A 9822-nucleotide genomic window follows, 5' to 3' on the forward strand; every position below is an offset into this window, starting at 1 on the left:
TCAGAGTTGATGAAATAGGGTGTTCAGAAAAGATACATGATGCAGTGGAGTGGTTGGCAATGATTTAATAGTAAAGTAAGTGATCATGAGCTTCGGAGGGAGCCAGACCTGGGTTCAGATCCTTGCTGGACCCTCAGCAGGAGGCCTTGGACAGTGGCTTAGACTCTTAGTCTTGGTTTCCTGAGTATCCTTGTCATCTATAATAATAAAAGTGTAATATGCTAATTAGACCGGATGTCCTTCCAGGCGTCCTTCCTTCTGGACAAAGCCACAGCGGGTGGGGGCTGAGGCAGAGGCAGCATAATTTTGTGCATCGGGCCTCTAGTTGGTATAATGATGTACTGAACAGGGGGGCCAATTTGTAAAACTCATGGCATAAAGTCTTTGGTCTGTACATAGTATTTATTATTAATTTAGGTGCTAATGAAAAGCTTATTCACAGAAGGTGTAGATTATTTCTGCTAGTCACTTCTTTATTTTATGAAAGCAGCCATTTATTTAATATTTCTCATTTATGAGAAGAGACTTGACCGATTTAGATAAAGACAAGTTAAGGAAAATCTTTGAATTTGAGTAGACAGGTTTCATATATCCGAAAAATTAATATCGAATGATGGCTCTGCTAATCCCTGCTCATCACAGAAAATAATTGAACTCCCAGCCATACAGCTAGTAACCTAAGTACCAAACTGTCTTAGAGAGCTGATAAAGTGAGAAGGTTTGTGTCTTTTACTAAACTGATAAAAATATGATCAATTTGATAATTTGATTTAAATGAGAAGCAACTAGGGACTCATTAATTCATTCAGCAAATATTATTGAGTGCCTACTGTGTAATCAGCTTTTCCAATTCAGTGGTGAATGGACAGACAAGGCCTCTAATCTTATGGAATTTATATTCTGGAAGGGGAGACAAAGAAATAGGTGAGTGAATGTTAGAGTGTGCGAAGTTCTTGGAAAGAAATAGCAGGGTGATAATAGTACAGGGGGCAACTGTGTGTGTTGTGGGTGAGAGGATGGGATAGTGTGGACATCTGTCAGCGTTTTGGCTGCCACCATCTCTTCCTTTTCCACTAGGCCCTGATTTCCTAATGGAAACGAATTCTCTGCCATGGTGGTCAGCCCTGTAAGTTGGCTGGGCACCCTTGGAGAAGGATGCATTGTAGCTCATTGCCAGGACAGGGCGGTAGGCAGAGCCCGACGTATTCCTGGTGATAGAAGGAGAGGCATAGGTTATATTCAGAGTTGTGTATAATTTGCCACTTTTGGGGTTTCTCCTTCAGTTTCCCAAGAATTAGATGATGCTTGATCCTGCAGCCTCAAAGCACAACAGACCGTTTCATAGAATTATTGTGATTCACGGAATCGGCAAGATCTTTAACTGTTTCTTAAAATTGTGTCTTTAAGTAAGAACTATTCAATAAGGTTTTTCCTGTAGAGGTTATTGTAGCTTCCCTGACTGGCTGGTTTGAATTTTTTATCAGTTACTAGGTTAAGGACATTGGTCAAATTTTGCACATGGCACAGGATAGGGAATGACAGCTACCATGTTTGATGTCAAAAATAGGGTTCAAAAACAAACTGATGAATAAAGTAGATTCAGAGGCATAGAAACATGGAACAGATTGACTAATCTCAGAGGGAAGGGGGGTGGGAGGGGTGAGAAGAGATTAACCAAAGATCTTATATACATACATGGATTACCTATGGACACAGACAATAGGGTGGTGAAGACCTGGGGTGGGAGCCGGGTGGAGGGGAGTAATGGAGGGAAAAAGGGGGGGCACCTGTAATACTCTCAACAATAAAGATTTAAAAGTAAATAAAAATGGAAAGAATAGGGTTCAAAAATATCTGTGCAGATTGAAACCAGGGATAAATACTAATCTGGTAAAATATAAAGTTAAAAAACAAACAAGCAAAAGTAGAAATAAGCTTCGGGCTGATGCAGCCTGACAGGAGCCATGAGAACAGAGACCTGCAGGGCCCAGACACACTCAGGTCAATGACTTGAGCTCATTCCATCTGAATGTGTCTTTCTCCAAAACCATGGCTCCAGGATCACAACCTAGGTGTGCTAGGTGGGCCTCAGGAGACCCTCGGCCAGACTGGCATTCAGATTCCTTGAAATGCTTAGCTCCCCATGTGCACGTGAAACCAAGTTTAAAAGATGTAAGAAATGAGATTCTTCTACATACACTGTTTACCATTGCTGAGTGACCGGTGTACACCATATCAAGTTATAACCAAACAGAATAGAAAAAATGGAAGATTTCTGACATTTAAACCACATATCCAGGTACCACTCTACCAAAGTACTTTCTCCAGTGGCCAAATGTCTGAAAGACCTGCTATAAAGACATAGATGTTCTCAGGTCCAGGAGTCTTCTAAGCTTGTGCTACAACCTCAGTTTCCTAGCTTGGGCCCAGCTTAGTGCATTCCAGGGAAGACCTCTAAGTCATTGCTGTGTAGACTACAGGAGTCTACTTACTAGTAAGTTTCGACAGACAAACAAGAAGCGCATAGCTTTGTCATGTGTTGTCTTTTGCTGTTGGGGCCACAGTGTGCCTAGCTCTTCATTAACACGTTAATGTCATCTGGGCCACAGTGGCAAAGTCTACAGGCCTCTGACCCAGGCCACTTGTCCTGGAGCAGAGGATGCCAGCGGGCCTGCCAAAGGAGATGTGCAGACACTGCTCCCTCTTACCCAGCAGTCATCACCCCTCTTCCTTAGTAACTGAATCCCCAGATTTCAGGTGTCAGGCATCAGTGTATTCAGGGACGACGGGCTCTGTCGGTTGTTTGGTCCCATCTCTTGGGCATCAGAGTGGGTGATGGGCATGTGACCCAGTTCCTGCCAGTGAGGTTTGAGGGACATCTCCCGGGAGCTTTGGGAAAGGTTTTGTTGCTGATAGAAGGAGCTGCTTGATGAGTGAGCAGTAACACCTGGAGCAGTAGCAGCCACTTTGCAACCACGGGGGAAAGTGCAGGTGGAAGCCAAGGAGCTGAGGCTGGTGGTGCAGAAAGACGGAAAGACATTGTGTCTGTGACGATGCCACTGAGTTCCTGGACTGACCTGGAGTCTGCGACTTTAGACATCTTGTTAAGTTGCATAATAAACATGTTGTTTTAAAGCTTCTTTGACTTGGGTGTTGTGTTATTTGCCCCGTGCAGTGGTAGGAGGGTGTGAGGCTGCGTTGGCCGAGGCCCCTGTGAGCCCACGCTCCCTGCCCGGAGAGCACTAGGGAGATTGCACCTGTTGGCCGGGTCAGAGGTGCATCTGGAGTGTTTGAGGCATGGAGAGCTCTGGGGGTTGGGACATTTGGAAATTAATGTCCCAGAGTAGCTCCCGAGTGGTGTTTGGGGAATTGTACCACGTCAAGAGGACCTGGCCTTCACAGTTGGCACAGTCATCCCCGGAGGGCATCCGGTTCTTGGAGATGTGGGCAGGGGTGAGGAACAGCAGGGCCTCAGCCGTATCCCTGCACCCAGGGAGTTTTATGGGGAGAGATGATTCTCAGGATTAGTAAGGAAGTAGGAAGAGGAGGGGAAGAAGCTACGTTCAGACTGTCCTCGGCAGGTAGGGTTGCCAAGTAGGGAAACTGTGGACTGTGTGTTAAGTGTCCCAAAAAACTTGTACATTGAAATCCTGACCTTCCAGTGTGATAGTATTAGGAGGTGGGGCCTTTGGGTGATTAGGTCATGAGGGCAGACCCTTTATCAAGGGATTAGTACCCTTATAGAGACCCCAGAGCCCTCCCTCACCTCTTCCATTGCAGGGATGACACAGGGAGAAGCTGGTCATTGATACGGAAAGCGGGTTCTTATTGACACTGAATCTGCTGGTGCCAATATGTCCCTAACAATGCCTCATCCCCTTCTAAGTGACACTATCCCACCCAGAGCTCCCTGACTCCTCTTCAGTTGGTGGGGTCTGGGTTGGCCATCTAGCCAAAGGCAGGCCATAGAGAGGAGGTGACGAGTCCATGTTGAGAATTTAAATTGGGGAACAGGAAGATTAGGGACGTCTGGGTGGACTTGTCAGCCCCCCTGACTGTGAGAAATAAATGTTTAAGCCCCCCAGTCTGTGGTGCTCTGTCATAGCAGCCAAGCTGACAGAAGCTGGTAACGCAGAAGAGTCACACAGCACTACCCAGACTTGTCCTGGCTCCAGCCAGCACCTCCTGGGCCGGCACTAGGAAAGGCAGTGGAAGGGAGCCAAGCTCCATGAGGATTCTCCCATGGGCTGGCTGAGCAGGGTGGGTACCTGCCCCCTGATGTGATGCTGGGGCTGGCTGGCTGAGGTGGGGGTGCGGTTGGCACTGTGCTCACAAGGAAAGGCCTTTCTGGGAGGGTCTCCGCTTTGCCACTCCATCCTGGCTCAGCTAACATGGATGATATAAGAAACTAGGAATAAAGGAATGGACGAAGCCATGATAGAAAGCGGAAATGAATTCTAGGTGGTAAAGGCCCTGAAATCATACCCTAAGAGGCACAGTTAAAGAGGCTGTGGATGTTTGCCTGGAGGAGAGAATGATTGAAGGAGTCAGGACAGATGCTTTCCAGTAGTCGGAGGGTTGCCAAGCAGAACAGTGGATCGTGAGCATGACCGTGTGCCCGGTTCCCATCCTCGGGGAGGAGGCACTGTCTTCATTTTCAGTTTTTGAAATAAGGAGGGTTGTCACCTTGCTCAGTCTCATTCACACTGGGGCACAGGGTATACTACACTCACCTGCTTCCCTGCAATTAGACCTGCTCTGACCGGCTCTGGGTGTAAACTCTGCCATTGGGTGGGTGCTAAAGCAGCGGTTCTCAACCTTTGGGTCGCGACCCCTTTGGTGGTCAAATCACCCTTTCACAGGGTCCTGCATATCAGATATTTACATTACGATTCATAACAGTAGCAACATTACACTTATGAAGTAGCAACGAAAATAATTTTATGGTTGGGTCACAACATGAGGAACTGTATTTAAAGGACCAGAAGGTGGAGAACCACTGTGCTAAAGGGACATGCAGTTTAAGCTCAATCTTAAGTGCAGTCTTAATCAAGTCATTTAAAGTTAGGATGCATTGCCTCAACATGGAGAGCTCCTTCCTGGAGATGCTGGAGCAGAGGCTGGGCAGCCACTTGGTGGGGATGTTGTAGAAGGGATCCGTCTGCAAGCAGGTGCGGAGTCCTAAATGACCTGAGCTTTCCCACCCGAGCAGGGCCGCCTGCCTGCGTCCTTTCAGCCGACCTCCGTGAGTCTGGGAGGCGTCAGAGTTGTCTTCAGCAGTAAGGTGTTTGACTCCAACAGAACGTAGCATCCCCTGCTCAGGAGGAGGCTGTGGCCGCTGCTGACTCTGAAACTGCAAAGCAAAGCACAGGCACCCCTTGTTTTATTGCACTTCGATTGGTTGTGCTTCACAGATGTGTTTTTTACAATTTGAAGGCAAGACCTTCGACCAGCAAGAAGGTGACGACTCACTTTATTGGGAGACTTTATCGCGGTGGTCTGGAACTGATCCCACATTTCCGAGGTGTAGTCGGAATGCTGGGGAAGCCGATGAATGAAGACAAGCTGTATCTAAACTCCAGCGAAGAGGGGTGAATGCTCGGAGAAGAAAGTTGGAATATATAAAGCCCCAGAGGGCTTTGCTAGAGAGAAGCCCCAGTTCTGATTAGAACCAGGGACTGTTCTTAAAGCCCTGGGAGAAATATGCCTCATCCCCTTCTAAATGACACTGTCCCACCCAGAGCTCCCTGACTCCTCTTCAGTTGGTGGGGCCTGGGTTGGGCATCTGAGCCAAAGGCAGGCCATAGAGATGAGGTGACAAGTCCATGTTGAGAATTTAAATTGGGGAACAGGAAGGTTGGGGACGTCTGGGTGGAAGTTAAGGTCACGAAGTTGAGGTCAGAGGAACTTGGAGGGCTGTGAGAGACAAGAGAATAGCAATCAGGTTTCTCTCTGGGTCAGGGTTCAGTCCAGAGAGCAGGCCAGTCCTGGGGGGTAGGACCCTGCCAGGGGCCCACCCTCACCCACTGCCAGCAGGACCAAAGGACCAGGGCAGCAGGAGCAGAGCTGTCACTGTCCCTAGAATATCTCAGCCCGCCTCCACATCACATTGTGTTCAGTGTCATGTTCCTTGAAGAACTCCATTTAGGAAATAGGTTATTTTATGACATATGCAAATATTACTTGTCATAACAACTATTCAACACAAGGAACTTATTATCCCCAAAGATAGTGTGGGCTGTATATTTAAATGGAAAAATGGATATTTATATAAACGTAGGGAAATCTCCATCTAAATCACACAACACAGTTTCTGTGCTCAGATAGAAAACTTCAGTCATCTGAGAGTCTCTTAGGCAGAACAGCTTCTTCCTTTAGAGTGAAGTGTTCCTGTAATGATGGCATAGTGATATTGGAATGGGCACACTTGTGACCTAATGGACTGATGAAAATTGAACATGAAAAAAATCACATAACTTTTATAGGTAAGGGAAATTTAATGTCTTATTTTTTCTAATTTAATATTATGGTGTGAACGGTATCTAAGGAGGATTGCTAAAACAATAGCTCGACTAGGGGCACATATAGTACACGGAGATAAGGGCCATATGAGGACACAGCAAGAAGGTAGCCATCTGGTCATTCAGAAGAACTAAGAGGAGAAAGAATGGAAATTTTTCCTTCTCCCACTGATGGGAGGTTGAATATAAGGAAGTCCCGAATCATGTGACTCCTGAGGTTATGGAATCATCTGGCCATAACCAAGTGAGATCTTGCAGGCCTGCAGAGGATGGCAGAGCAAGAGAGAGAGTCCCTGCGTCCTTGACCATGGCAGTTATTCACTGGTTCATCTTTGGCCTTCTTGTCACATCAGATAATCAATTTCCAAAAAACCAAACCAAACAAATAACAATACCTCCATCAGTAGGTTTAATTCAAGGATGGTAGGGAGTAATCAAGCTAGTTTTCTTCTCTAATATTGTCGGATGAAAAATTGGGTAGCAAAATTATTATTTTTAAAATATATTTTTATTGATTTCAGAGAGGAAAGGAGAGAGAGAGATGGAAACATCAATGATGAGAGAGAATCATTGATTGGCTGCCTCTTGCACACCCTCTACTGGGGATCAAGCCCAAAACCCAGGCATGTGCCCTTGACTGGAATTGAACCTGCCACTCTTTAGTCTGCAGGCTGACGCTCTATCCAGTGAGCCAAACCAGCTAGAGCACAAAATTATCAGTACTAATAAAAGGGTAATATGCTAATTAGACCGGATAGACCAGATGTCTTCTGGATGTTCTTCTGGACAAAGCTATGGCAGGGGCTGAGGCAGAGGCAGAGGCAGTTGGGGGCATCAGGCAGGCAGGCAGAGGTGGTTAGGGGCAATCAGGCAGGCAGGCAGAGGGGTTAAGGACAATCAGGCAGGCAGGCAGAGGGGTTAGGGGTGATCAGGCAGGCAGACAGGTGAGCGGTTAGGAGCCAGCAGTCCTGGATTGCAGGGATCGGGCCTAAACTGGCAGTTGGACATCCCCTGAGGGGTCCCAGATTGGAGAGGGGGCAGGCTGGGCTGAGAGACACCCCCCATGCACAAATTTCATGCACTGGGCCTCTAGTTTTTTTTATAAGAATGAATCCTGCCAGACCCATGTGGCTCAGTGGTTGAGCATTGACTTATGAACCAGGAGGTAATGGTTTGATTCCCCAGTCAGGGCACATGCCTGGATTGTGGGCTCAATCCCCAGTAGAAGGCATGCAGAAGGCAGCTAATCAATGATTCTTTTTCATCATTGATATTTCTATCTCTCTCTCCCTTCCTCTCTGAAGTCAATATAATCAATAAAAATATATTTAAGAAAAAAAAAAAGAATGAATCCTAATGTCAGAATGAAAAAACAGTTTTACTGATTTCAGAGAGGAGGGAGAGGGAGAGAGAGGTAGAAACATTACTAATGAGAGCCAATCATTGATTAGCTGCCTCCTGCATGCCCCATACTGGGGATGGAGCCCACAGCCCGGGCATGTACCTTGATCAGAATTGAACCATGACCTTCTGCTTCATAGGTCGATGCTCAACCACTAGCCACGCCAATTGGGCTAATGTCAGAATAATTTAATAAACCTTATGTATATCCCAAACTTTGTGGATACATTTGAGTGGGAAGATCTTACCAGTATGGGGTTTGCTAGCTTTGTAGTGTTGTTGGTGGGGAACATGACAGCTAAAGAAGAGATTGTGTCAAAAGGCATTAGGCTAAATGCCAGTAGAGCACAGCTGGCAGTCAGCGAAGTTGTAAGGCAGGTGAACTTTCTACTCTTTTTGGCAATCTTCTCTTTTTGCAATCTTCTCTTTTTTGCTTCCCGTTTCCCCCTCTACGGACCCTTTATCATTTGATCACATGGCCTTTTCCCCACAGGTCCACTCATCTTTGATTTAAGTGTTACATTACATTTGCCATTTTCAAGGGCATTTGCATTTTGTTAAGGAACACTTTAATATGAATTTTAATTTTAGTGAGACTGAAAGATATGGGTTTGTAATGGGGAAATGTCAGATTGCTTGTTTCCCCCTGGGCCTTACCCCAGTCCAAACTACCCAACTGGCATATCTGTGACAGTTCAGAAAGGCAAATTGTGGTCATCATAGTTTCCCTTGGCCTGAAAGTGTTAAATATGAGTGGAAATGCATAGTCCAGAAACTATGATAATAAGGCTAGTTCTCATGTGTTGACTGTCTATCACGTTGGAGGTCTTTTACAGACATTATTTTTAATGTTTCTATCCGTTCTGCACTGTAGATGTGATATTTGTGGGGAAGCTCTCCTGCTCTGGACCTGATCCCATCTATCCAGTTAGAGCAGATGTTAGCAACATCTGAATAACTCTGAAGCTTGGGTCCCATGCCTCTTTGAATCAGAGTAACTCTTTTTTGTAGGCACAGAGTGGTCTCCGAGTTAGAAGCATCAGCCTGAGAGAAGAGTAAGGCAACAGATTTTCCAGGATTTTATCCTGCCAACCCGGAAGTGGGTAGATGAGATCATATCTTCTAGCAAGCAGAACTGAATTACCACCTGTCTTTTAGGTTTATCCTACCTAACGGTAGGTTAGGGAAAACATAAGATCTATGTTGGAAAATAAGCAGTTATCCCTGGCAGGTGTTACTGAGTGGTTAGGGCATTGGCCTGCACACTGAGGGGTTGCAGGTTCGATTGCCAGTCAAGAGCACATACCTGGGTTGTGGTTTGCTCCCTGCCTCTGGTTGAGGTGTGTGCCAGAGGCAACCAATTGATGTGTTTCTCTCACATCAATGTTTCTCTCTCTCTCTCTCTCTCTCTCTCTCTCTCTCTCTCTCTCTCTCTCTCTCTCTCTCTCTCTCTCTCTCTCTCTCCCCCCTCTCTCCTCTCTCTGAAAGGCAATGGGGAAAAATAAGCAGTTTGTTAAAGTATACATCTGTGTTAGTTTGCTCAGGCTGCCATAGCAAAATACTGCATATTGTGTGGCTTAAACAACAGAAATTTAAGTCTCATAGTCTGGAGGCTGGAGGTCCAAGATCAAGGTGTCAGCACATCTGGTTTCTCCTGAGGCCTCTCTCCTTGGCTTGCAGATGGCTGCTTTCTCCCTATGTCCCTACATGGACTTTCCTCTGTGCAGTTCTGTGTCCTAATCTCTTCTTATAAGGACACGGGTCCTATTGGATTAGGGGCTCATCCGTATGACCCCATTTGACCTTAATCACCTCTTTAAAGGCCCCATCTCTACATACAGTTACATTCTAAGGTACTGGGGATTGGGGCTTCAACATAGAAATTTTGGGAGGACTATTC

This window comes from Myotis daubentonii, chromosome 4 (assembly GCF_963259705.1).
Source record: "Myotis daubentonii chromosome 4, mMyoDau2.1, whole genome shotgun sequence".
NCBI classification, from domain to species: Eukaryota; Metazoa; Chordata; class Mammalia; order Chiroptera; family Vespertilionidae; genus Myotis; species Myotis daubentonii.